Below are 26,539 nucleotides of genomic sequence, written 5' to 3'. Positions count from 1 at the left end.
AGTAAAGAATCCGCCTGCAATGCAGGAGACACAGTAGACTCAGGTTTGATCCCTGGGTCAGGAAGATCCCCTGGAGAAGGGAACGGCAACCCACTTCAGTATTCTTGCCTGGAGAATCCCATGAAAAGAGGAGCCTGGTGGGCTACAGTCCATAGGGTCGCAAAGAGTCTGACACGACTAAAAGACAGCACGAACACGTTCTGCCCACCTTGACGATGCAAACCAACCTACGACGTTTTAGCAGATTCTAGGAGCTACCTCCTCCACAAACACACCTGCACCGTGTCAGTGACGGAGGGGAAGTGAGCCTACGGGACACAGGGATCTGAGAAGTTAAGTGAAAGTCGTTCAGTCATGTCTGACTCTTTGTGACCCCATGGACTATACAGTCTATGGAATTCTCCAGGCCAGAATATGGGAGTGGGTAGACTTTCCCTTCTCCAGGGGATCTTTCCAACCCAGGGATTGTATTGCAGGTGGATTCTTTACCAACTGCGCTATGAGGGAAGCCCCACAGGGATCTGGTCAGGGACAAATTAAGATGTAACAGGAGCACGTGTGCTTGGGTAGAAATCATCTTCCAAATATTATCTCCTCTCAAGCATTGTCCACTAATGAATGGAGACGTAATTTAAAGATCAGGAAATGCACACATCTTCAAGGTTCAATGGGGTCTGACAATCACATACATACATGTAAACCACCATCCCAATCATTTTAAAAACTTTTCAACATCCTAGAATTTTCCTTATGCTCCTTTCTAGTTAATTCCAACCCCTCCTTCCCCAAGAAGGCAACCACTGTTCTGATTTGTCATCCTTGATCCATTTGGTCTTCTTTAGAACTTCATATATGTGTTATCTTATGTGTGAACCCACATTCAATGCTAGAGGAACATCCATGGCCCCAGTAGATGGTGAGCCCTACTGACCCATGGAGTCAGTGGTACACGTTCACGAGATGGGAGAGTGAAGGTCAGAGAGGATGCTGGTCTTTCTTCTTTCCAAGGAGCTTATAAATTCTTTGAAAACAGACTCTGACTCTTTTACAGGGTCTAAAACAGCACAGTGCACAGATTACTTTCTCAGTGAATATATATTTAATTAGGTGATACTTGTACATCTTCTGTGTTCCTACATTCATTTACATATTCATTCATTCAACAAAATGTATTCTTGTTCAACTATGTGAGCCTGAGATTTTCTAGACAGCAGTGCATGCATGCATGTGTGCTAAGTCGCTTCAATCGTATCCAACTCTTTGTTACCCTATGGACTTTATGTAGCTCGCCAGGCTCCTCTGTCCATGGGATTCTCCAGGCAAGAATACTGGAGAGGAGACAAGTGCTCGGGCCTGGTGCACTGGGAAGACTCAGAGGGATTGGGTAGAGAGGGAGATGGGAGGGGGGATCGGGATGGGGAACACATGTAAATCCATGGCTGATTCATGTCAATGTATGACAAAACCCACTACAATGTTGTAAAGTAATTAGCCTCCAACTAATAAAAATAAATGAAAAAAAAAAAAAAAAAAGAATAATGGAGTGGGTTGCCATTTCCTCCTCCAGAGGATCTTCCTGACCCTGGGATTGAACCCAGGTCTCTTATGTCTCCTGCATTGGCAGGTGGGTTCTTTACCACTAGCACCACCTGGGAAGCCCTACAAATAAGATGCACAGAGGAAGTTCCCTGGCTGTCCAGTAATTAGGACCCTGCGCTTTCACTGTCAACAGCACAGGTTCAACTCTGGTCAGGGAATTAAGATCCCACAAGTCACACAAAATGGCCAAAAAAGATGCACAGAGTTTGTGCCGACTGGAGCTCACATGGGGGCTTCCCTGGTGGCTCAGAGGGTAAATAATCTGCTTACAATGCAGGAGACCCAGGTTTGATCTCTGGGTTGGGAAGGTCAGAAAGACCTTCTCCCTGGAGAAGGAAATGGCCACCCACTCCAGTAGTCTGCCTGGAGAATCCCATGAACACAGGAGCCTGGCAGGCTATAGTCCACGGGATCCCAAAGGGTTGGACACGACTGCATGACTAAGCAGCAGCAGGGGCTCACATACGAGGAGGGGAGACAAGCGATAAACGCCCCACCATGGAATACACGAAATCATTTGTGGAGGCCGTACCTGCTGTGAAGACGTGAACCAGGGTCAAGGAAGACAGGGCCGCCGGCTTCACACGGTGCTGGTTTAGGAGTTCATTTCGTGTTGCAGGTAACCTGTTGCCGATTGCAAGATGCAGGATTAAAATTGTTCTGTCGGCTGCAGCAGGAACCAGAATTTGAGCCTCAGGGCCACATTTGTTACTCATCACTTTATTTATTCATGGCCCAACGTGCTTAGCACAGTTCGATACTGTGGCAATACAAAAATAAATGAGACAAGGATGCTCTCCTCAAGGAGTTTACTTTTTTAGGAGTTGCTGATCCCTGGCAAGTCCTGCTTTTAAAAGTAATCTACAATTACTTCTCCATTGTCATCGTGCATTGAAAAAAAAAAAAAAAAGAGTGCATCTTATGCACATTTCATTAAGTTTTCTTGAGTCATGCCTCAAGCCGCTTTGAATGGGTGTCCCTGGACAGCTTTTAGAAACCACAAGGAACCCGCTTTGCCAGACAAAAGGAAAAACTTCATTCCTGCATGTTTCAGGCACCTCCTGGGTCTCTTGGTCAGTTCTCTGTCAGCAGAGGCTTAAGAAAATAAACTGTGCGCTAGAAGACACACTGGGGGGATTTTGACAGTTCCTCAAAAACACAGCATAAAGTGTCCCAAGCTAATAAAATCAACAGCCACCCACCCCCAACGCCCTCTCCCTCTGTCTCTCTCTTCCTCCCTCTCTTTTTCTCTCTCTGTCAAGGTTAACCTCTAGCTACTAGGGGACAAAAGCTCTCAGATGCGTTGCACAGATGAATGTTTGGTATCCCGGGACGGGACAGACCCAGAACAATCGACTGCTCTTTGGCCAAAACTTTCCCATTAGTGTGTATCAGAAATGGGCAGGCTCTGATTGCAGCAGAAGTAAACAGGACATAATGGGTTTTCAATAAATGCTGCCGAGCCAGGCTCCAAGTCTATTTGGAGAGGTTTATTTGACACGCAGAGCCAGCCAGGGGAATTAAGGACAGAAAGGTGAAAAGAGTTGAAGTTCACCGCTGAGAACGAGGGGTGGGTTGTGACTGCACATGCAAATTCAGGGAGGTGAGACTCTGCTTATCTGGTTGACCCAAGTATCCGGAACAATACCTTTATCCAAAATATCCGAGCGTTGTTGTCAGAATAATTAGAATGCTAGAGGGGGAAAGGACTTACACAGGACACAGGTTTGGGACTTCTTTTTTTTTTTCTGTGTTTGTTTTCTTGTCCTTTTAAACAAAAACAAAAAACTAACCTGAGGGTGGCTCAAATGGTAAAGAATCTGCCTGCAATGCGGGAGAGCTGGGTTCAATCCCTGGGTTGGGAATATCCCCTGGAGAAAGGAATGGTTACCTACTTCAGTATTCTTGCCTGGAGAATTCCATGGACAAAGGAGCCTGGCAGGTTACAGTCCATAGGGTCCCAAATAGTTGGACACAACTGAGCGACTCATTTTCATTTTCAACCAGAAGCTAGGTATAATAAAGGGTTTACAATTCCACACCAACTGAATCAGAATGTGACCCTGGATAATTTTCTAACCCACTTTCCCTCTTTACATCTCCCCCATGTACACAGCCGGGCTTCCCTGGTGAATCAGATAGTAAAGAATCCACCCGCCAATGCAGGAAACGTGGGTTCCACCCCTGGGTCGGGAAGATCCCCTGGAGAAGGAAATGGCAACCCACTCCAGTATTCTTTCCTGAGAAATCCCATGGACAGAGGAGCCTGGCGGGCTACAGTCCATGGGGTCGCAAAGAGTCAGACACGACTTAGTGAGTGAACAGTAACAGCAACGTGTACACACCCAGGGGGTAAAGTCATAGTGTAAAGACAAGCATTTGATGTCAAGAAATTTTTTAAAATGTCTGGGGTTTTCCCTGGTGGTTCAGTGACTAAGACTCCCAATGTCGGCAGCCTGGGTTCCATCCCCAATGAGGGAACGAGATCCCGCATGCTGTATCCCATAAGAGTTCATATGCCACAACTAAAAGATCCCACATCCCACGTGCTGCAAGTAAGATCTGACACAGCCAAATAAACACATAAAAATAAATATTTTTCTAAAAAAGAAATTTTAAAAGATGTTTACATTCTAATTAACTGAAATTGGTTTTAATCTTTTTTTTTAACTTAACCAGAAACGAATTTACCTGTACATTAAAACATTTTTCCTTACACTGTTTTAAGACATGGAAGGCTGTGCAACTGAGAAAAAGGGAGAGACTCTAGTTATGGAAACTTGGGGATTCCCCCTCCTCTAAAGCCTGGACCAGTTCCAGAACAGACAGACCTTGGGAGTCCTTGGTCAGCCTGTTTCCTGGGTATTAGCTCTCCTCTAACAAGTTAATAAAAATAAACCACAGAGGGCTGACACATTTGGAACACAACCTAACATTTTTCCCTTAGTGCTTGGGTGTCCTGAGTCACGTCCCCTAGAAGCCCAGCCTGAGATCAGGGTTCCAGTGCTTGGGATTTATTCAGGGAACGCTCTTTAGGAAAAGCAGGTAAGGGAGTGTATTCATTTCCTCGAGCGGTCATAACAAAGCACCACAGACAGCCAGGCTTAAACAATAGATGTTTATTTTCTCATATTTCTGGAGGCTGGAAGTCGAAGATCAAGGTGCTGGGTCAGACGAAGACAAAATATCATATTATATCACTCCTAAGTGGAATCTAATTTTAAAAAATGATATAAATGAACTTACTTACCAAACAGAAACAGACTTATGACTTTAGAAAACAAGGTCCGGTTACCAAAGGGGAAACGTGGTGGGAGGGATAAATCAGGAACTTGGGCTGAACATGCACACACTCTTATATTTAAAATAGATAACCAACAAGGACCCACTGTACAGCACAAGGAACTCTACTCAATATTGTGTAAAAACCTATATGAGAAAAGAATCTGGAAAAGAATCTGAAAAAGAATGAATATATGTATAACTGAATCACTTTACTGTATGCCTGAAACTAACATAACACTGTAAATCAACTATACTCGGATAAAATTTAAGGAAAAAAAAAATAAACGATGTCAGCAGGTTTGGTTTCTCCTGAGGCCTCTCCCCTGGGCTTGCAGACAGCCACCCTCCTGCTGCCTTTGCTCATGGTCATCCCCCTGTCCATGTACATTCCTGGCTCCTGTGTGTATCCAGTCTCCTCCTCCTATAAGACACCTGGCGTGCATGCTCAGCCATTCGGTCGTGCCCGACTCTTTGAGACCCCATGGACTGTAGCCCGCCCGGCTCCTCTGTCCATGGGATTTCTCAGGAAAGAATACTGGAGTACGTGGCTGTTTCCTCCTCCAGGTAATTTTCCCAATCACATCTCTTGCATCTCCTGCATTGGCAGGTGGATTCTTTACCACTGTGCCACCTTGGAAGCTCCTATAAGAACACCAGACAGATTGAATGGGTGGTAGTTTAGTTACTAAGTCGTATCCGCCTCTTGCGACCCCATGGACTGTAGCCTGCCTGGCTCCTCTGTCCATGGGATTCTCCAGGCAAGAATACTGGAATGGGTTGCCATTTCCTTTTTTAGGGGACCTTCCCAACCCAGGAATCAAACCCGGGTCTCCTGCATGGCAGGCAGATTCTTTACTGACTGAGCTACTAGGGAAGCCCAACATCATGGTATAGTTTTAACCTCATTAACTTTTTTAAAGACCTATCTCCAAATACAGTCTCACTTTGAGGTACCAGGGGTCAGGGTTTCAACCTATGAATTTTGAGAGGATACAATAAATCCATCACAGGGAGAGAGAAAGTACCTGAGGAAGAGGGAAGAGGGGAGAGAGGATGCCGTCTCAGGAAAGCCTGTTCTCAGTCTGGTCCGTGGGGTCAGGGGGTCCCAGCACCACCGGTCAAATTACAAAGTTGTCCCATCTTGAAGCAAGGAGGTGACTTTTCCTATTGCCTTATGTATTACTTTACTGGCCAGACCCCAGTGTGTGTCTGGCAGGGAGGGTTCTCAGAGTATCCACCCAGACACCTCCAGGCAAGATGGCTCCAGTGAGTCCAGGGCATTTTTTTGGAGAGGGCCCCACAGGTGGCCACTCAAGTAATTATGCAGCTGGGGGGCAGTACCCCCCTACAAAGAGGTCCTGGGCGAGGCACCAATATCACCCCCACACAGGTCTTCCCAGGCTCTGCCGTTTATTCCAAAAGCCTATGAGCCATCTGTCTTCGTTAGCTGAAGTTTCCACTTAAGACATAGGAGGCCTACAGGGGCGGGGAGAAGAGGGTCTGACCTGTTCTCTCCCTCAGCACGTGGCACCGCCGTGGACCCAGCTGAATGGGGGTACTGCTCCCCAGCTGCATAATTACTGGAGAGCCACCTGTGTGTCCCCGTCCAAAAAATGCCCTTGACTCACAGGAGCCATCTTGCCTGGAGTTGCCGGGGTGGATACTCCAAGGCCACTAGGTCTATCATCCTCACCTCTTCATTGACCTTCATAACCCACCTTCTCTCTATTCTCATGGCCAGTGCCCCAGTCCTAATCCCTGTTACTACCGAGTGTCTCCTCAGATCTCAGCCTCTAATGGAAACCCCAGTGGTCTCACGACAGCCAAGTCTGAGCAGTGCACTTCCTCACTACCCCCTATAACGAGCTCCTCTCACTATAAAGTCCATTCTTTTTCTTTTTTTAATTACTTATGTATTTGGCTATTTCAGGCCCCGTAGTTTAGGTGAGGGCTTAGTTGCTCTGAGACATGTGGGATCTTAACTCCTCAACCAGGGATTGAACCTGCATCCCCTGCACTGCGAAGCCGATTCTTAACCACTGGACCACCAGTGAAGTCGCTAAAGGCCACTCTCAAAGGCCTCTCCGGAGCCTTCCCCCACGCGGCTGCTGCCTCCTACCTCCAACCATCCTCCCAAGTCATTCTGAATATCCCAGCCCATCCCATACTCAGCTTCTTTTCATCCTTAGACTTGGAACATTTGTTCTCAGCAGGCCGTTCACCCTGTGCCCTGCTGGAGACGACCACCCCCAGCCCCCGGCCACCAGACGCGTCTCATGTAACACGTTATCTCATGTAACACGTTGACTAACCCCCATATGTGGTTCATCGCCTCTGCTAAAGTGTTTATTTGCTCAGGCAACAGCACTTAATTACAACTGAGTGTCTCATGGCCCATGCCCTTATCAGATGGCCGGTATTCCAAAGACAGGATGTGAGTCTGTCTGCTTAGTCATCTCCTAACCTGTTCCGCCACTCATCGTATGTGACCTGGGGCAATTTTAACTTTTTCTTTTTTTAAACTTTTTAAAAAAAAATTGTAGTTCATTTAGCAGGTTGTATTCGTTTCAGGTGTACACCAGTTATATACATGCATATGTACATATATCCATGTAGATGTATAACTGAGTAAATATTCATATATGTATTCTTCCTCAGATTATTTTTCATTGTAGGTTGATACAAGATATATGCACTCCAATATCCTTGTCTGGAGAATTCCAGGGACAGAGGAGCCTCGTGGGTTATAGTCCATGGGGTGGCAAAGAATCAGACACCACTGAGCAAAAAATAGGGAACTCCCTATTGTATTAATACGTATCGTAGTATATGTATGTTACTCTCAAACTCCTAATTTATCCCTCTCCCTAATTTTAATTTTTGTGTGTCTCGGTTTCCTGATTTGTAAAATGTGAACATATAACACAACATCCCTCACAGTTTGGAGGACAAATGGCTGAGCGTGTGTGTACTAGGTGGTACTAAGAACAGCGTTAGTTGTCTAGCAAGCACATGTGAGTGATGCTTTTATTGTTTCTATCACTGCAGACACAGCACCAAGCAGAGGACTGGCATGTCCTCAAGAAAAACTGAAGGTGTTACAAGCGGCCTGGCAGCCAGTTTGAAGTAAGATCGCCCTCATCGTTTTCCAGGTGGTGAAACCAAGGGCAAATGTGAGCCCAGTTTCAGCCTTATCTCTGACTTCATTGGCCTCCAAGGCAAATATTTAGTGTTAGTTTATGGTTGACACTAACTGCTTCCGTTGATATTGATAAGGGCAAGGAAACAAAAGTCTTCTCATCAGAAGAGGTGATTAGGTAACAACTAACAATAGTTACGCCTGAAATTAATCATTTTACAGGGTAAAAACACAGTATGGGACTATTGGCTAATTCTCATGAAAGCCTTACTCATCCAACTGCTTTGTTAAGTAAAGTGAAGCCACTGGAAGTTGAGCCATATACCTGCATCTTTCCTGTGGCCCCGGGAAGCTCATCCATCACCTCGTCACCTCCTGCTGTCTGTGACCTCTCTCCTCCAACAACCCATCCATGTGGACCTGTAGCTGACCATTGCTGACTCACCAGGCTGCCGGTTTCTCTGGAGGGGTCCTCCCAGCAGAACCACCTTATCCTTCTCTGGGGCTCCTCTCTCCTCCCATCTCCTCCTCCACGCAGCCCACCCTACTACACAGAGTCGACTCAGCCAGCCTTGACCAAGGTGCCAGGAACAGTCAGAGGGTGATTAAAGCATCTTTCACACAGAACATGTCTGGGCTCACAGACCCACCGCTGCAGCCATTTAGAGCTGGACACCAAACTATATCTCCTTTCCATCCATGCAAAGGCAGGGATAACCGGCACAAGGGTCATTTTTGAAATGCAATGCTATACCTTTTCTCAAGGTCGTTCCTAGGCATCTCCTTTCTTTCTCTGCCTTCCATCACCCTCTTTTCCCCTCCGGGATTCTTTTCATTGTGGTTTTCTTTTTCTGAACCCAGTCTAGTCTAAAGGAGTTCTGTTCTCGTTTTCTATTTCCTCATGAAGGGTATGATGCTGCTTGAACACCTAGCCTGAATTTGGCGAAAAGGCAGAGAAAAGCAGAAGAAATCAGACCTGCTAAGTGAGGCTTCCCACCCTGAGATCGCTGTTCTGAGGAGTTCCGCCCGCCACTCACCCACCGCTCGCAGCCACAGGAACATGAGTCATCAGTGAGACAGTGTTACCACCCGCCTTTCTCCCCAAAGCCTCCCTAAAAAAAAGAGGAAGTGGCCTCTGACACAGGGACGCATGAACAAGAGCTCCCCACACGGCACAAAGCCTGAGGACTTTTTGCCACAGACTTCCGCACTGGTTAGAGGATGCTGGGCTCATGTTTGTTTTTAAACCTCAAATCTGAAGCAAAGTGTCGCTCGAAGTATGATTTGTAGGGAGCAGTAGAAAGGCTGATTCAGAAGGAAAAACAAAGGCCAAATAGTACTACTATTATATGACTTCTCTGATTTTTAAATAATTATAATTTTTAAAGGCATATTCGGCAATGAAGAGAAAATGAAATGAAAAGAGCTGTAATTTCCTCTAAAGCATAAAAAACAATATGATGGAAGGGAAAAAAAGATCAATTAGCCACACTGGTCAATAAAGCTGGCGTGAGATGTAATTAAGCTTGTTCAAAGAAAAGTTTGATTAAAGATTACAAAGGGCTCTCCAATTATGAAGAAAGGAAAGAAAATTGTGAGGCTAGTCTAACAAAGGAGGTTACAAACTTGTTAATGCCGCAGATTGAAATGAGAAACCCAACAATTAGAGTTGGTTAGGACAAAACAGCATCATTCTTAAAATGGATAATTAAGCTCCATTCTCTAGTTAAAGGGATCTAGACCAGCTTTAAAATCTTTAGCCACATGCTTTCCAGATAGCTCAGAGCATGTAAGTGAAAATGTATGGCGAGATGAGCCCGCAACTCACTCCTATGTGAGTGCAATTCATCAAGGAAAGAGGAGCCTGGAGTGCTTCTTCTCCAAGCTTTGATTCCCTAGGATGCCAAACAAGATATGCTAATGATCTCTTCAACATCTACAACATCATCTTGGGAAAAAGATGATTTTAGGCAAATTGAAAATAGAAAGCAATGGAAATGATTAGAGAGTTAGTCTATGGCTGTAAACACCCATCTATGATTAAAAACTATGTTTCTGTTTTCCTTGATTCCACCAGCAGTCTAGAAAGAATTCATTTTCTTCATTTTCATTGGTTAGTCAGAAACTGTTAGCGTTTGAATTGTCACACTGAATCCTGTTTCTTTTCTGGCCTTTTCTGCTGAGGGGAAGAGGATGCCTACGAATCTCAAGTTGATGTTCATCACCTCCCAGCCAACAACTCTTCTCCACAACCATCTCCTGCTCCCGGGAGCTGCCTTTCCCACCTCCTGCCTCACTAAAGAGAAGCAGGCTTTTCTGGAGTTGGCGGTCAACTGGCATTTTTCTCTACTTGTATCCTAAAGAAGAAGAAAATCTGTTTCAGAGAACAAGGAGTCGATTTCCCCCAAACAAACTCTTTAAAGTAAGCAGTGTGTGTGCCTTGGTTACAAGCCACAAGCAATGAAAGGGCATATCTATGCAAGAATTGGCAGTTCTCTGGGTCTTGTATTCTCATCAGGGAGGCAGGCTCAACAAACCAATTAACTAATTAAACCAATTAACCAAATGTGTAATTAACCTTGGGCACAGAAGTGTCAACAGAAGCCCAACAAAGAAATTACTCTCCTTCTGCAATTGCCTAGTGGCCTTAAGCCTTTTTGTTTTTGGTCTTAAAAGCATATCCATAGAGGGAAAATATTCTCTGGGCAAAGAATTAATGGCTGAGCAATAATATCATAGAGATGGGATGGAATCAAGCCAGGAGCAGTGTTTCCCACGCCAGTTACAGTTCATTATCTGTCAGCAAATATACAGAAGTTCTGGACGACATTGTCCATGAAATACTGGCCAATTCATGATCATTTCTTTTGAGAACACACATGTCCATTATGAAGTACAGGGGAATAGCTAAGAAATTTTCAAACTAGCCACTCCAAGAAGATGGTCAAGCACCTGGTAATTCAAGCAATTGGTCTTAGGGGGAAAGGAACCAAGAAAGGGATGAAAAAAATGTTGTAGAGTTTTGATCTGTGCACAGAAAGGCCCAGAAAGATAAACTTGTGCAATTGTAGGAGTACTTGGCTCCATGCAATTCTGTGGAAATTCACCTTTGCCAAAACAATAAATTCTTGCCTTGCCATGATCACTTTCAAGTAGCTCGCCCTATAAAATTTGGGTTTTTTAGTAGCTTCAGGAATGTTATTAAGCGATAATGATATAAAAGACACTAAGCTAAACCTATTTTCTTTTAGTAGCTGTTTAGCTTATGTTTAGGGGTGAAATGCAGAAAAAAAGGTAACCAAGAAAAAATTGTATGTTAAGCACCAAATGGATAATACAGACTATAGTCAAATATCTAATGGCTGAATGAGACCAAGTGAGACGGAAACCATTACTTATCCCATTTCAGAGAAACCAAAATCACGATGGAGAGGTACACACAATCAAATCATTAACAGGGGACGTGAAAGCTACAGTATTAGGAAATGTGAAGCTTATCAGGAGAATAAATATGTATGTGAAATCTTATACTGGATTTTCCTGTTCCTCTTTCATAAAAGATGCCAGTTTTCAACATTGACCTTGGGCAAGATCAAAGCTCACCTGGGCTAAGTCAGCACACACTTTCTAATCCTTAAGTAAAAAGATACACTTGTGAACAGTAACACTCAGCCAAGCTCACAGACTCCGCACACAATCAGAGACTTAAAGGGTAATTTATAACCAGGTGAGTGGGATGTTTAAGGAACCACATTTCATTCACTAAACCAAGGATCCTGCTCCTGTCCCAAGTGCAGAAAAAGCACTTGGTATGACTTCAGTTAACCTCTCTAGGTACCCATTTCCCCATCTGAAAAAAAATGAAGGGCTTTGGAATAGAACATCCTATAAGCCTTCTCGTGATTCGGATAGATTATTTTCCACTGATAAAGAACGAGACTCTCTGACACCAAACGCTTCCCTTCCTAATACTTTGGATCAACCAGAAACCTGAAAATTTTGTCCAAAAAGCTTTTCTGAAGATAAAGCAATAGCATTTTCCCGAGAATAATTGCCAGTATCATTGAAACTTTAGCCAGGGAACTTATCAAATAAAGAAACCACCTAGTTCCAGACCATAGGCAGAGTCCAGGAAAGTCAAACCCACGACCTCATGGAAATTTAAAATTACACAGTTTAGAATTACACAGTTGTTGGGTCAGGTTGAGAGTAAAGAATGTGATATTGTTTATCTGAGATTCTCCAAGACCATGTGAGCTGGGGCCCATTGTTTTAAAATCATATAATTGAAGAAACCAAACTTCTAAAAAGAGATGTGTATCATCTCCTCGAGGCTGTACACTGCCATGTGATGGACTGATCCCCACTCTATGTATTCTTGTTTATCTCTGCCTCAGTACTGAAACAAAATGGTGTCCACACAGGCTGAATCTTGGGGATGGATGGATGCTGGTAATAAGAGGCTGAATACCAGTTCTAAGTAAGGTGCTTCATACAAATAAAACAGATTTTGTTCTATCTCAATGCAAATCAAGTGCATTTGTACTGACGTGGAATGGATTTGTTAATAATTGTAATGTTTGATGGGCTGATAATATTAAATATAAGATGTTCAAATGTTTTAATTCCATTGAATAAATTCTGAGGCAGTCAAAAAAGAGATTAAAAGTAAGTCCACAATAAATAGCATTAAGTGTATAAAAAGATGGGTTAGTTTGTTCCATATATTGGGTGACTTATAAACAACAGAAACTTTTTCTCATAGTTCTAGAGGCTGAGAAGTCTAAGATCAAGGCTCTGGTAGATTTGGTATCTGTTTCGTAGATGGACATGTCCTCCTGCTGTGACCTCACATGGCAAATGGGGGAAGGAGTTTTTGAGGTCTCTTTCATAAGGGCACTAATTACATTCATGAGGGCTCCACCATCATGACCTAATCACCTCCCAAAGGCCTCACTTTTTAAATTAAGATTTCAAAAAATGAATTTGTGGAGAAGGAACCACAAACTTTCAGTCTATAGCAAACGTGCGCTTCATTGCCCTTTCTTCAGACTAACATTAATTCCATAAACAAGGACTTATTGAACACATGGTAAGTGCCTGCTTAAGTCTGGAAATATGGTTAGAATTGGGGATAAATAAGTCAGGCATAGCTCATATGCTCAGGGATATTATAAACTACTATTATATAAAGATGTATATTGGAGTAGTTAATAACAGTATTTAATGTCACAAGAATTTTGGCTTTTTATATTCCATGTACTGTTTAGTATGTTGTTTCTTCTAAACAATGAATAACAGGAAATACAGATAAATTTAATAGGACACCATAAGATACACAATTTTTGAAAATCATTTTATAAGGCAAATGGCAAATTAGATTTTAGGATACCAAACATTAAAGACAAGACAGGCTATTAGGATCAATATTACACGCTTGCATCTAGAAAAGAAAATGGTGGTAATACCCTTAAAGATATTATGCAGCTCTAATTTGCTTGTAATTTATAGACTTCAAAAAATGCTAAAAGATTTGTTAATGAAGGTCTCAGGATGATTCTTTTTTGACATAGTGACAACAGAGACAAAAACTAGAAGGAAATATTCAGGGCCCCTTTTGAAAGCCGAGAGTCACTAGGCTGGAATCTCATCTCCAAAACTGACTGGCCACACAAAGGTCAAACTTTCTCAGGGCAGCCCAGCAGCTTGAGAAAATTCCCAGAATTCTTGAACCACAAAGCCGAGATTCCCAGAGGAGAAGCCCACCACTCCCCTTCTTCCTGCCTCTCTGCCTTCATCCTCTCCTCCCCATCGCTCACCGCTGGGTTCTGCTTCCTAACGTGGAATTTAATTTTACCATCCATCTACGTAAAATAAACATCTTACACTGAAATGTAAAAATGTTGACAGTTGTGGAATAAAGTGAATTTCCCTCCTCATCTCAAAATGTTTACAGATCTAATGGGCTTTATATGAGATGACATCATACCACGTGTTTATCAGGCCTATTGCACTTTTTGGCAAGAACTGTGTTTTACTCATCTTCCTCCCCTCAACACATAGATTTGAATGGACTGACTGTTAAAAATAAAAGTGATAAAAGTTCCCTGTAGACTCTGGAGACTGATTTTAGGATTAAAACTAAAAGATCGTATTAGTAGTTCATCATCACCAAGATATGACAGACACAATGAATGAAAAGCATGATGTGCTGGAACCACTGTAGGTTAGATTTTCAGGCTAGATTAACTTTCTGAAAGCAAAGGCCATTTTTCTCCTAAATGATATGCATTCCTTTCCCTGGAGCTGGGTCAGTGTAGTTCCTGCCACATTTCAATTCTACCCCTATTGTCACAGAAAATTCTAGGGAAAGTCTGCCTGCAGTGCCATTGTGTATTTGAACATTCACTACAATACTCTTTCTTTTATGGTCACACACACACACACACACACACACACACACACACACACAATGTCAGAGTCTCTCATAACTTAAGCTTTTGTTTCTAAATAGAAATAAATTTCTGAAAATTTCTTCCACTTCTGCACAAGATGCTTTGTATATACTGACTGGCTAAGTAGTTTCCTTAAAAATAACCTACTTTATTCGTAGGATTTGGGAAGTAATATAACTAACATCCCTGGCAAACAAAGCTTGAAATACACTTTTGCTCCATATTATCTTTTTTACATGGAGCTGTGAATTTGAGCTATGAATAATCATAATGCACACTCAGCTCAGGAAAGAGAATATGCAAATGACTGGAAGCAATTTGAGGTATCTTAATGGTGTATTAACTGATGCATCCGCAGAAGACTCTTGAGAGTCCCTTGGAGAGCAAGGAGATCAAACCAGTCAACCCTGAACATTCATTGGACTGATGCTGAAGTTGAACTTCCAATATTTTGTCTACCTGATGTGAAGAGCTGATTCATTGGAAAAGACCCTGATGCTGGGAAAGATTGAGGGCAGGAGGAGAAGGAGGCAACAGAGGATGAGATGGTTGGATGGCATCATTGACTCAATGGACATGAGTTTGAGCAAACCTAAGGAGATAGTAAAGAACAGGGAAGCCTGGTGTACTGCCATCCATGGGGTCCCAAACAGCTGGACTCTACTGAGTGACTGAACAATAACAAATGATATACTCATGGTAGCTACTAAGCTGTCCAAATAGTTCTGCTTCAGAGTTGCTCTTAAACTCAACCAACTTACTCAGTGGAGCTTGGGCATCTAGAAGTAAATACAAGGCCCAGTAAAATATGGTACCTTGGCTGAGGGGAGGGAGAATAAACACCAGGAGCAGTGGGGTCACAGTCACTTCCACTGGTAGATCTAAGCAGAGGGCTGGCTGGCTGGCATTTTTCTTCTTCTTAAATAAAAAAATAAAATAAAATAAAACAACTACAACCAATCTGTCAGTTTACAGAACAGGGAAAGATTTTTGTAGCCAATATACAGACTTCCCAGAGGGGCTAACTAAGACTGCAGCCACAAAATTAAAAGATGCTTGCTCCTTGGAAGGAAAGCTATGACAAACCTAGACAACATGCTAAAAAGCAGAGACATCATTTTGCCAACAAAGGCCTGTATAGTCAAAGCTATGGTTTTTCCAGTAGTCACGTATGGATGTGAGAGTTGGACTATAAAGAAAGCCGAGCACCAAAGAATTGATGCTTTTGAACTGTGGTGTCGGAGAAGACTCTTGAGAGTCCCTTGGACAGCAAGGAGATGCAACCAGTCCATCCTAAAGGAGATCAGTCCTGAGTGTTCCTTGGAAGGACTGATGCTGAAGCTGAAACTCCAATACTTTGGCCACCTAATGGGAAGAACTGACTCATTGGAAAAGGCCCTGATGCTGGGAGGGATTGGGGGCAGGACAAGGGGATGACAGAGGATGAGATGGCTGGATGGCATCACTGACTCGATGGACATGAGTTTGGGTGAACTCCGGGAGTTGGTGATGGACAGGGAGGCCTGGCTTGCTGTGGTCCATGGGGTCGCAAAGAGTCAGACACGACTGAGCAACTGAACTGAAACTGAACTGAAAGGCAATCAACCCTGAATATACATTGGAAGGATTGATATGGAAGCTGAAGCTCCAATACTTTGGCTACCTGATGCAAAGAGTCGATTCATTGGACAAAATCCTGATGCTGGGAAAACTTGAGGGCAGAAGGAGAAGGGGGTGACAGGATGAGATGGTTAGATAGCATCACTGACTCAATGGACATGAATTTGGGCAAACTCCAGGAGATAGTGAAGGACAAGGAAGCCTGGTGTGCTGCAGTTCATTGGGTCACAGTGATTCGGACACAACTGAGCAGCTAAACAACAAAAACAGAAGCACTAAAGTCTCTCTTATACTTACGTTAATCAGCATAATAGTTCTTTTCAGTAAAGTTAGCAAGTCTTTAAATATACTCTACAGTTACTTAATACTTATTATTATTGTTTCTTTATAGAGAAGCTGTTAAAATGAAGAGTAAAAAACCTTTATTTTATAGATAATTTTAGAAACCTTTTCTAATTTTAGAAAAGTTAATAAACAAAAATTACTAATAAAAGATTGACTTAATATAAATAAGATATGGTGGAAATAATTTGAATTGCTGAAGCTTTTTAAAATGTTTAAAATTCTTTATAGTCCTCACTCCTATAATTCTTCATGCATCTAATGTTGTTGCTAATGCAACTGAAAAGATGAAAAAAAGATTTGCCCAAAGTTCAGCAAAGAAGTGATTTTCTTGTTTGTTTGATTTTTTTAAGATTAAGAGGGGGAAAAACACTGTTTTTATTTTTAATAATCCTTCAAAATATTTGTGAAAATTTATAAGGCAGTAAAAATCAACAATTAGGAGGGGAAAAAGTGAAGAAAAAGAATTCACAGTTATCTAACAAAGAAAACCCTCTGGAAAGAGTTTTAACACATCTACTTTCATTAAGGAAAAATACTGAGTGAACGACTGAAGTGCTGAGTGTACCAGAAGGGAAAACGTGAACACAGAGTTGATCATAAATATCAGTAAGTTAATATCAGTTCTGGTAACCATCAGAAGCTGGGGAGATTCATGTTTGGGGCTAGAATGGAAACCATATCAGATCATATATGGCGCTGCTTCATCTGCACTTACAACTGTTGGTTTCTCTTCAGAATTAAAGACACCTTTGACTGTCTTCAAGAAATGAGGTTCTAAACTACCCGCCAAGCTCACTTATCCATCCACTGTCTTCAACTTTAGGGCAGAGGAATGAACTTGCTCATCCAGTTGTCAATGACAGCACTGGCTATGAATTCTGAAATGTGATTCCTCCTTTTTCTCTTACAGCCCCCGAAATTGTCTCCCACCTCATGTAGCCCACAGAGGTTGACACAGAACCCAGGAACCTGGAGGAGAGTCTATTCCACTCTCCCATTTCTGAGAGAAGCAGTGTAACTCACTGCCCTCACCTACTGTGGTTTCCATCACTACTCTGTTCCTAGACTCCAAAGCATGGATGAACTGAATTGTGTAGTCAGCATGAGAACACAAAGAGACATCCTTCCATTTTCATTTCTTTCTTTCTCCAGCCAGTATGCTAATAAGTGATCATCTACAGAGCATCTGCCACTAAAATACCCAGCCATTTTTATGAATGGCAAGACTAGAGAAGAAGTTGCCATATCATGAAAGCAATATTAACTTAAAACCTGTTGGTGAATGCACAGGACTTCTCTGCTAGTGTGTGCCAAGCATGTCTTTCAGTCCTGGTTAAAAGCTACCAGCTTGTAAAACAGTTCAACAGGAAACCTTCACTCTGAAATTGCGATGCTTGATTGTCAGCACCGGATGAACTATTTCACCAAAAACCATGGACTCTCTCCACTTTGATAATCATGCAGTTATATTTGTCAGAACCCCCGATCCCTTGAATAAATGTAAATTGTACACTTGGGGCATTATTGAGCCCACTATTTAAAGGAACACTCAGGCAAATTCTTTGGCAAAGCAATAAAAAAGTTTATAGTCAAAGCATGCCCTTCTTGTGCCTGTTTTATAAGTCTATTGTTTCACTTTACTAGGTTTGCTAAAAGCAGGGCTTGCATATTGGCAGTAAGCGTTTTTTCACATTAACCTTGTTATTTCTAACCTGCACTAAAAATGAGTGGACCTCATGGTGATGCAAAACTGTGCCAACATCTATTAAAGGGAAACCAATTAAGAATAAACTTAGCCATCAGGCAATTCCTCATGTGAGACATTGGCAAGTAACACTCAGAGACATGTGTTATTGTGTCAAGGTACAAACAGGAGTCGTATTATCCAGCTTTGAATCTCAGTCCTTATGGAAGTTTCTAAACTTCAGACCCTAATTCTAAAACATGTTGTTGTTGTTCAGTCACTAAGTCATGTCCAACTCTTTGTAACCCCATGGACCGCGCACACCAGGCTTCCCTGTCTTTCACCATCTCCCAGAGTTGGCTCAAACTCATGTCCATTGAGTCAGTAATGCCATCCAACCATCTCATCCTCTGCCATCCCCTTCTCCCTCTGCCTTCAATCTTTCCCAGAATCAGGGTCGTTTCCAGTGAGTCAACTCTTTGCATCAGGTGGCCAAAGTTTTGGAGCTTTAGCTTCAGCATCAGTCCTTCCAATGAATATTCAGAGTTGATTTCCTTTAGGATTGACAGGTTTGATCTCCTTGCTGTCCAAGGAACTCTCAAGAATCTTCTCCTACACCACAGTTTGAAAGCATCAATTCTTTGGTGCTCAGCCTTCTCATAGATGATAGTAATAGTACCTTCCACCTCGAGCTGTTGTGAAAATTAATGAGGCGATGAATATAGTAAGTTAGCACACTACCTGGCACATGGCAAATGCTATATAAGGGCTAGCTAATATTGCCAGCAAAAAGACCTATCAGTTTCAAAAGGAGTTGAAAAGGGCTCAGTAATGGCTCCAGCAGGATGTCAGAGACCCACTTTATCATGGAGATCTCAACATCTTCCCTTTAAGTCCTTGTCCCTTGCTAGCCACAGAAAAGAGCTGAGCTGAGTCAGGAGTTTCCACTGGCTTTGAGCAAAGCTTGGCAGCAGTCACGGGCCTCCATCGCTTCCATCCTCGTTGGCTTCCGTCCACATTATGCCAAGCAGTGCATCAACAGGATGTGGAGTCACCTTCCGCGGTCCCAGCTGGCTCTGACTGCTGTGATGACTTGGCTATTGCAGATGCTAAAATGAAAGCATATCTCAACTCACCTCTTGAATGTGGTGTTGCTTATATTTGCCCAAAACTTCCCCCTCCCTGTGGGTCATTTAAACATCATGCCAAAGGCCTTGTTTCTTTTATCTGAATAAAGTTTTCCATTAAAATATTTGAGAACAGCTATTCTTACTGATACTTTGCAGATCTGGAAGAGAGTTTTCATATCTACATAGTCTTTCCCTCCCGCAAAGTCTGGCTCCACATAGAGCCACAGCAATCCTTCTGAAACTCTAAGCCAGATCATGCCACTCATCTGTTCTAAAGCCAGAGTCCTCAGATGGCTTACAAGGAAACACGCAATCTCCACTCCCATTTCCTCTTCCTCTGCTTTCTTTGGGACTTTCTTGCTTGTCTTCGGATACACCCACGTGTACTCTTGCCTCAGGGCCTTTGCACCTGCTGCCCCTACAGCCTGAAATATTCTCTGCCACAGATGCCTGGGTTGCTCTGTCCCTTGCTTTTTTCTGGTCTCAACTCAAATGTCACCTTATCAGGCAGGCTTTCGTCTATTATTCTACATCAAATAGAACCCTCCCTCTCACCCCTCTTTATTTCCTTCCTCTGCATGAATCATCACCTTACATATTACATATTTGTTGATTTTTTGACTGGCTCCTTCATTAAATTGTGAAGTTAATAAGAAAAATGACTGCTTTGTTTGCCCACCGTGTCACCAGCACTTAGACCCTTAAGGCATTCAGTAGGTGCTCAATAAATGGCTAGTAAATGTTAAAAGAACTACTTCCTAGGGGACTCCAAGCAATCAGGGCTCTCATCTGCCTATTAACCCATCAAATGGGTGAATTGCTAATATCCTTATCAGTCTAGTTATTGTTCTTAACTTCCTTGTATTTTCTTAAATTCCTTCTGTGCTTCCTACACATGATTCCATATTTCTTTTTTCATCAATATTTTGGGGTATGTTATCTCACTCACTATTCCCTGGTTTTGTTTTGTTTTTTTACAATGATCTGCAGAACACTGTTTAACAAATTGTTTAACAACAGTACGGGAAACCCATCATCTTGCTTTATAAATGCTTCATAAGGCTTCAGACTCAGCTCACTCATGACAATGGACATATTGCATTGCATTTTGTATAATTTTGATGCACACAGGAAATAGCCTTTCTTTGGGTGTTGCCTGAACACTTCGTGGGTGCTCTACAACTCTGAGGTCAAATGTGCTTCTGGCAAGATGCATTATCTATACTCATCTGGCAGACCCTGCAGGTATAAAGCCAAGAGGTTCATGTTTGAACTGAGCTGTATCTTGCTTTCCTGTTCTTTCTTAAAAGCACTGTCAAAGCATAAGGCCGGTGGCTAATATGAAATTTAAATTTCTATGAGAAAGATAAGCAGGGGACAGGACAAAAAGGCTGACAGGGTCCCATTGTGGATGGAAAGAATGCTGAGAGAGGAAAGTTTGCTTTCTTTACCATAACTTTCAAATAATAATAGAGAGAAACTGATCAGGGAGAATGATAACAAAGAGAAGAGGGAAATCTGGAAGAAATAAAAATAATAGAATTACTTTTGGTTTACGGTTTTTATTCCTAAACATGCTAGAAAATTATGAATCTAGCCTGTACTGTCCTCATCCCATTTCTTCTGTTCCTTCTACTGGCAAGATTGCCTTACTCTTCTAAAACTGCCTGAACTTGGGGAGGAGAGGAAGAAGATAAAAGATCTGAATTCTCTCAGGCCCTCCAGTAATTCCCAACCTGGCATGGAAATCTCTATCTGCTACTTTAGCTGCTACTAACTCTGGAGATGGTGAAGGACAGGGAAGCCTGGCATACCACAGTCCATGGGGTCGCGAAGAGTCAAACGTAACGGAGAGACGACAACAACACTAGCTGTGCGTCCTTGAGCAACTTACTCAGCTTCTCTCTGCCTGATGGGGATAACAGTGGTACCTGCTTGTGCGTCAGATAGGAATAATAGTAGGAGTATCTGCTTCTTAGGAGTATGGGAAGGATTACATGAGTTATCACAAAGCACTAGAATAAGGCTTGGTAGCTTGAAAGTGACCAATAAATGGTAACTAATATTCCCAGCAGCTTAGAAGTTTCTCTGCTTCTTATTCACGAATGTAAGGTCAAGGATTTGATATCTGTATTGACTTTAAAGCTTACCTGATGGCTCATATGGTAAAGAATCTGCCTGCAATGAGGAAGACCTGGGTTTGATCCCTGGGTCATGAAGATTGCCTGGAGAAGGGAATGGCTACCCACTCCAGTATCCTTGCCTGGAGAATTCCATGGACAGAGGAGCCTGGGGGGGCTATAGTCCATGGGATCACAAAGAGTGAGAGGCAAATGAGCAAGTAACATTTTTCACTTTGACTTGAAAGCAACAAAAGTACTCTCTCTTCCTAACTTCAACTATGTAGCCTTCACCCAGAGGCAGAGCCACACAACCACTCTCTAGACTGAGGGTGGCTCTGCTCAAATGGAATTTACTTGTGACATCACCAATCACTTACAAAACCCAAAGTAAGTGAGTCGTGTATATGTCAAGGTGGCATGCTATTTAGAATCCTGATCATGCAGTAGTGTTAAATGTGTTCAAGCTTGGGGATTTTTCTGGAATTCACCTACTTAATCTATTTTCTCTCTAGTCCTAATGATCAGTGTAACTAAGATTCACTCATAAAAGCTTAATTCAGGTGTGTCTCAGTACTTAGACCCTTAGCCATAAAGAAAATACACAAACTCTGGGAAGAAACTATAGAAGATCTTAGCTCAGTTCTTTCACCATATGCTTTCCCCCAACCCTGTTGGCCCTGAACGGAACGAATGAGATAATTGGACACAGCTCTTGGCAAACAAAAGGATGTGCTTATACAATTTGTTAAACAGTGTTCCATGGATTATTGTTTTGTTCTTTTTTTTTTTTTAAAGGGGGTCAGGGAATGACTTATTACTATACTAATAATAATCTAAGGAAATCAACCCTGAATATTCATTGGAAGGATTGATGCTGAAACAGAAACTCCAATACTTTGGCCACCTGATGAGAAGAAATGACTCATTGGAAAAGACCCTGATGCTAGGAAAGATTGCAGGCAGGAGGAGAAGGGGATGACAGAGGATGAGATGGTTGGATGGCATCACCAACTCAATGGCCATGAGTTTGAGTGAACTCCGGGAGATAGCAAAGGAACCAGAAGCCTGATGTGCTGCAGTCCACTAGGTTGCAAACAGTCAGATACAATTGAGTGAATGAACAAGAATAAAGCATTCTACAACTAGATACATAGTGCTCCTGGAGATGAAAGTGCAAAGGAATCAAGGGAAAGTCTTCTCTCAAGGAGAGCATGGAAGTCATGTAGTTCAGTCAATGTTTTTCCAAAAAGACTCATCACTCGGGAGCAACTACACAGCCTAGAGGAGAAGCAACATTTACTGAGTAGTATTGCCTGCCAAAGCACATCCAAGGAATGTTACTGAAGTTATTCATCATCAATCAACTGTATGAAATATTAATAGCTAGTATTAGCTCCACTGTAGTAATGAGGCATCCAAGCTGAAACTGAACTGACCTGTTCAAGAACATAAAGTAAATGCAGGACAACACGAGCACTGACATGCCTAGCGTCACTGCAGCACTCCTTGTAAATACAAGGTCCTTCTGGGAGGCTCAGTGCCACATTGATCTTCACATCACAAGCAGAAATATGACCATGTTAGACTGTTGTCTTTGCAACTCCATGGACTGCAGCATGCCAGGCTTCCCTGTCCTTCACTGTCTTCCAGAGTTTGCTCAAACTCATGTCCACTGAGTCAGTGATACGATCTAACCATCTTGTCTCCTGTCACCCCCTTTTCTTGCTGCGCTCAATCTTTCCCAGCATCAGGGTCTTTTCCATTGAGTCAGCTCTTCACATCAGGTGGCGAAAGCATTGGAGCTTCAGCTTTAGCATTAGTTCTTCCAATGAATATTTATGGTTGATTTTCTTTAGGAAGGATATTAAAGGTGTCTATGTCCTAATCAGCAAAACCTACTAATATGATATATTTAAGGCAAAATGAAATCAAAATAAAAGAGATCAAATTAAGATGGAAATAGACTAACCTTGATGTTAGAGTGTGGACATAAAATGTTGCCTGCGTTCCCAGCTTGTGCTGGCAGTAAAGAACCCTCCTGCCACAGGAGATTCGGGTTCGGTCCCGAGGTGGGGAAGATCCCCTGGAGAAGGAAATGGCAACCACTCCAGTATTCTGGCCTGGCATATTCCATGGGCAGAGGACCCTGGTGGGGACAGTCCAGGGGGTCCTCAAAGAGTTGGACGCGACTGAGCACACACATTCCAGTAAACAGTGAGTGTGACCTGCAATCAAGCCGTCAGGCATTGCAACCGCCCTGGACAGCGCGCCCTGAGAGGGACTCAAGATGGAGAAAAACAGGATCCTGGCCCTAGGCAGGATCATATCTAAGGAATCTTAAGATGCATATCTAAGGAATAATTTCAGTGAGCCCAGACTCTTGCATCTTCCCTTACATAGAAAAGCACTAAAACCTTTAGCTTGAGATGTCTGGTTTTTATGATTAGCAGTAATCCTTTGATGTTCAACTGCTTGTTCTGTTTTGTTTTCAGCAAAAACTCATATATATCCTGGCTCTTCCCTCACCTGTTCAGAAATGTTCCTCAGGGCAATCTGAAAGGCTGTCTCCCAGGTGATAGTCCTCAGAAAGGTCCTCAAATAAAACATTTCTTGTAACTTTCTGGTCTATGTTTTTCTTCAGTTGACAGGAGATTATCCTGGATTATTGGGATGAGTCCAAGGTAATGACAAATTAGAGAGGCAGGAGGGCCAGAAACAGAGGAGAAGATATGACAAGAGAAGCAGAGAGAGAGAGAGAGATTTGAAAATGTTGCACTGCTATCTTTGACCATAAATCAAGAATTCCGGGGACCTCTAGAAGCTGGAAAGGGGGAGGAAACAGACTCCCTACTATAGCTGCCAAAAGTAACAGCACCCACTAACACTTTAATTTTAGCCCAGGAAGACCCATTTGTAGACTCCTGTCTTCCAGCACTGTAAGATAATAAATGATAGTGTTTCAAGCCACTAAGTCTGTGGTCCTTTGTAACAACAGCCCCATAAGAAACAAATACACCTTACTGGTACTGTTTAATTTGCATCAGGGGTCTGCAAAAATTTTCCATAAAGGACCAGATCGTAAATATTTTAGAGTCTGTGGGCCAAGAGGCCATATAATCTGCTATTGTAGTTCTGAGGAGCCTCAGACAATACACACATGACTGAGCGTGGCTGAACTGACGGCAGTTTCAAAACAGGCTGAATAGGGGCTCCTCTTGCACCCCTGAGGGAGGGCACACAATAGGAGGGAGCCTTTAGAAATCTGACCTCTTGAAATTAAATAGCCCTTTTAACAGCATTATTATACTGTCTTGCAGTTGTATAATGTTCATGTAAACCATATCCTTCTTGATTTCAGCACCCCTGGGGAGGCAGTGTAATATGATTTTTAAAAAGTGCTTGGGGTCAGGAGACTTGCTTCCAGGCCTGGTTCTGCTCACAGTCACACCTGTGTGACCTTGGGTAGGTCATTTTTCATCTTTGTTGTTCAGTTGCTCAGTCACGTCCAACTCTTTGTGACCCCATGGGCTGCAGCACATCAGGCTTCCCTGTCCTTCACTATCTCCCAGAATTTGCTCAGACTTATGTCCACTGAGTCAGTGATGCCATCCAAGCATTTCATTCTCTGTCACCCCTTTCTCCTCCTGCCCTCAACCTTTCCTACTATCAGGGTCTTTTCCATTGAGTCGACTCCTCCCATCAGGGGCCAAAGGATTGGAGCTTCAGTTCAGCATCAGTCCTTCCAAGGAATATTAGTCTTGAGGTCTCAGTTTTCCCGGCTATGAAATGAATCACTGAGGCTCCAAGGTGATCAATAGAGTCTCCTTCCGGTTTCTTTTCCTCATGACTTGTCAGTGTCACTCCTGGTGGTTTAGTCACTAAGTCATGTCCGACTCTTGTGACCCCATGGACTGTAGCCTGCCAGGCTCCTCTGTCCATAGGATTCTCCATGCAAGAATACTGGAGTGGGTTGCCATTTCCTTCTCCAGGGCAGTGTCACTCCCAGAGCAGGTAAAGCTAAGAGTGGCATGCAATTTCAGGGCGATTCCATTTCTTCTTGAAGGTGATATTTGTGGCAACGTTCATCAACGTCATGGGCAGAACAGGAATGCAACTGAAGCTGAGAGCTCCTTCAAATTGTATGAACACAGTTACATGATAGACTCTGGGGAGCAGGAAAGGGTAAAACAGTGGAAGAAAGCTTCAAGAGCAAAACAACTGGCTAAAACAAACAATGAGAGGAAGCAGGAGCCTGGAGAATTACAAACTCAGAAAATAGGCTTAGTTGTGTTCTCAGAAATAAATCCCCTGGGCAGACAGGAGACCAGCCTGGTGTACAGCCGCTTAGGGGATTAGATTGGGTCCACGTGGCTGCAGAGAGAACGTTCACGGGGAGAAAGTAGAGCTGGACCCGCTTTGCACCGGCCTTTCTAATGGGCTCCAGAAACAAGTTGGTAACAAGAATGAGGAAGGTGGGGGGAACACGAGTGCTTTTAGGCAAGTTTTTCTTCCACCAAGAGAGGAGTGGAGCTCAACATCACAGAGAAGGGAAAAGCAACCCTTCTGAGGGCACCAGAGCACTTCACATCAAAAACTCACCTTTCAACTGTGCTGCCCATGTGGTAACCAGTAGTCACCCATGGCTTTCAGATTTAAATCTGAATTCATTAAAAGCAAATGAGGGACTTCCCCGGTGGTCCAGTGGTTAAGAAGCCCTTGCTTCCAATGCAGGGGGTGCAGGTTCAGTATCTGGTCAGGGAACCAAGATCCCACATGCTGTGGGGTGTGGCCAAAAAAATGCAAATGAAATTGAATATGCAGTTAGAGTAACCACATTTCAAGTGCTTGAGAGTCGCTTAATGGCCAGCGGCTACCACAGCGGGCAGAGGAGGCGACAGCATCGCCACCATTGCAGGACCCTGCCCTAGACCTGTACTGTCCTAGACCTATATACTAGCCCAGGAGGGTAGCCACTAGCCACAGGTGGCTGTTTCAATGTAAATTAATTAAAGCCAGAATTCTGGTCCTCCATCACACTTGCCACATTTCAAGCTCTCAAGAACCACATGACTGGTCACCACCATAGGAGCAGCACAGATATAGGACATTTCACATTTCCATTTTCACAGAAAGTTCCACTGGAGAGTGCTGTCCTTTGG

General features: G+C 43.0%; 1 long non-coding RNA gene across 1 annotated transcript in view; it reads left to right on the top strand.

Annotated features, from left to right (window-relative positions):
• LOC139038238 (uncharacterized) overlaps positions 1 to 26,539 on the top strand; it is a 136,531-nt gene that overhangs the window by 105,634 nt on the left and 4,358 nt on the right. The gene's annotated exons all lie outside the window — the stretch shown is intronic.

Source organism: Odocoileus virginianus, chromosome 14, assembly GCF_023699985.2.
Source record: "Odocoileus virginianus isolate 20LAN1187 ecotype Illinois chromosome 14, Ovbor_1.2, whole genome shotgun sequence".
Classification (NCBI taxonomy): Eukaryota; Metazoa; Chordata; class Mammalia; order Artiodactyla; family Cervidae; genus Odocoileus; species Odocoileus virginianus.
This window is presented reverse-complemented; position numbering and strand designations above follow the sequence as displayed.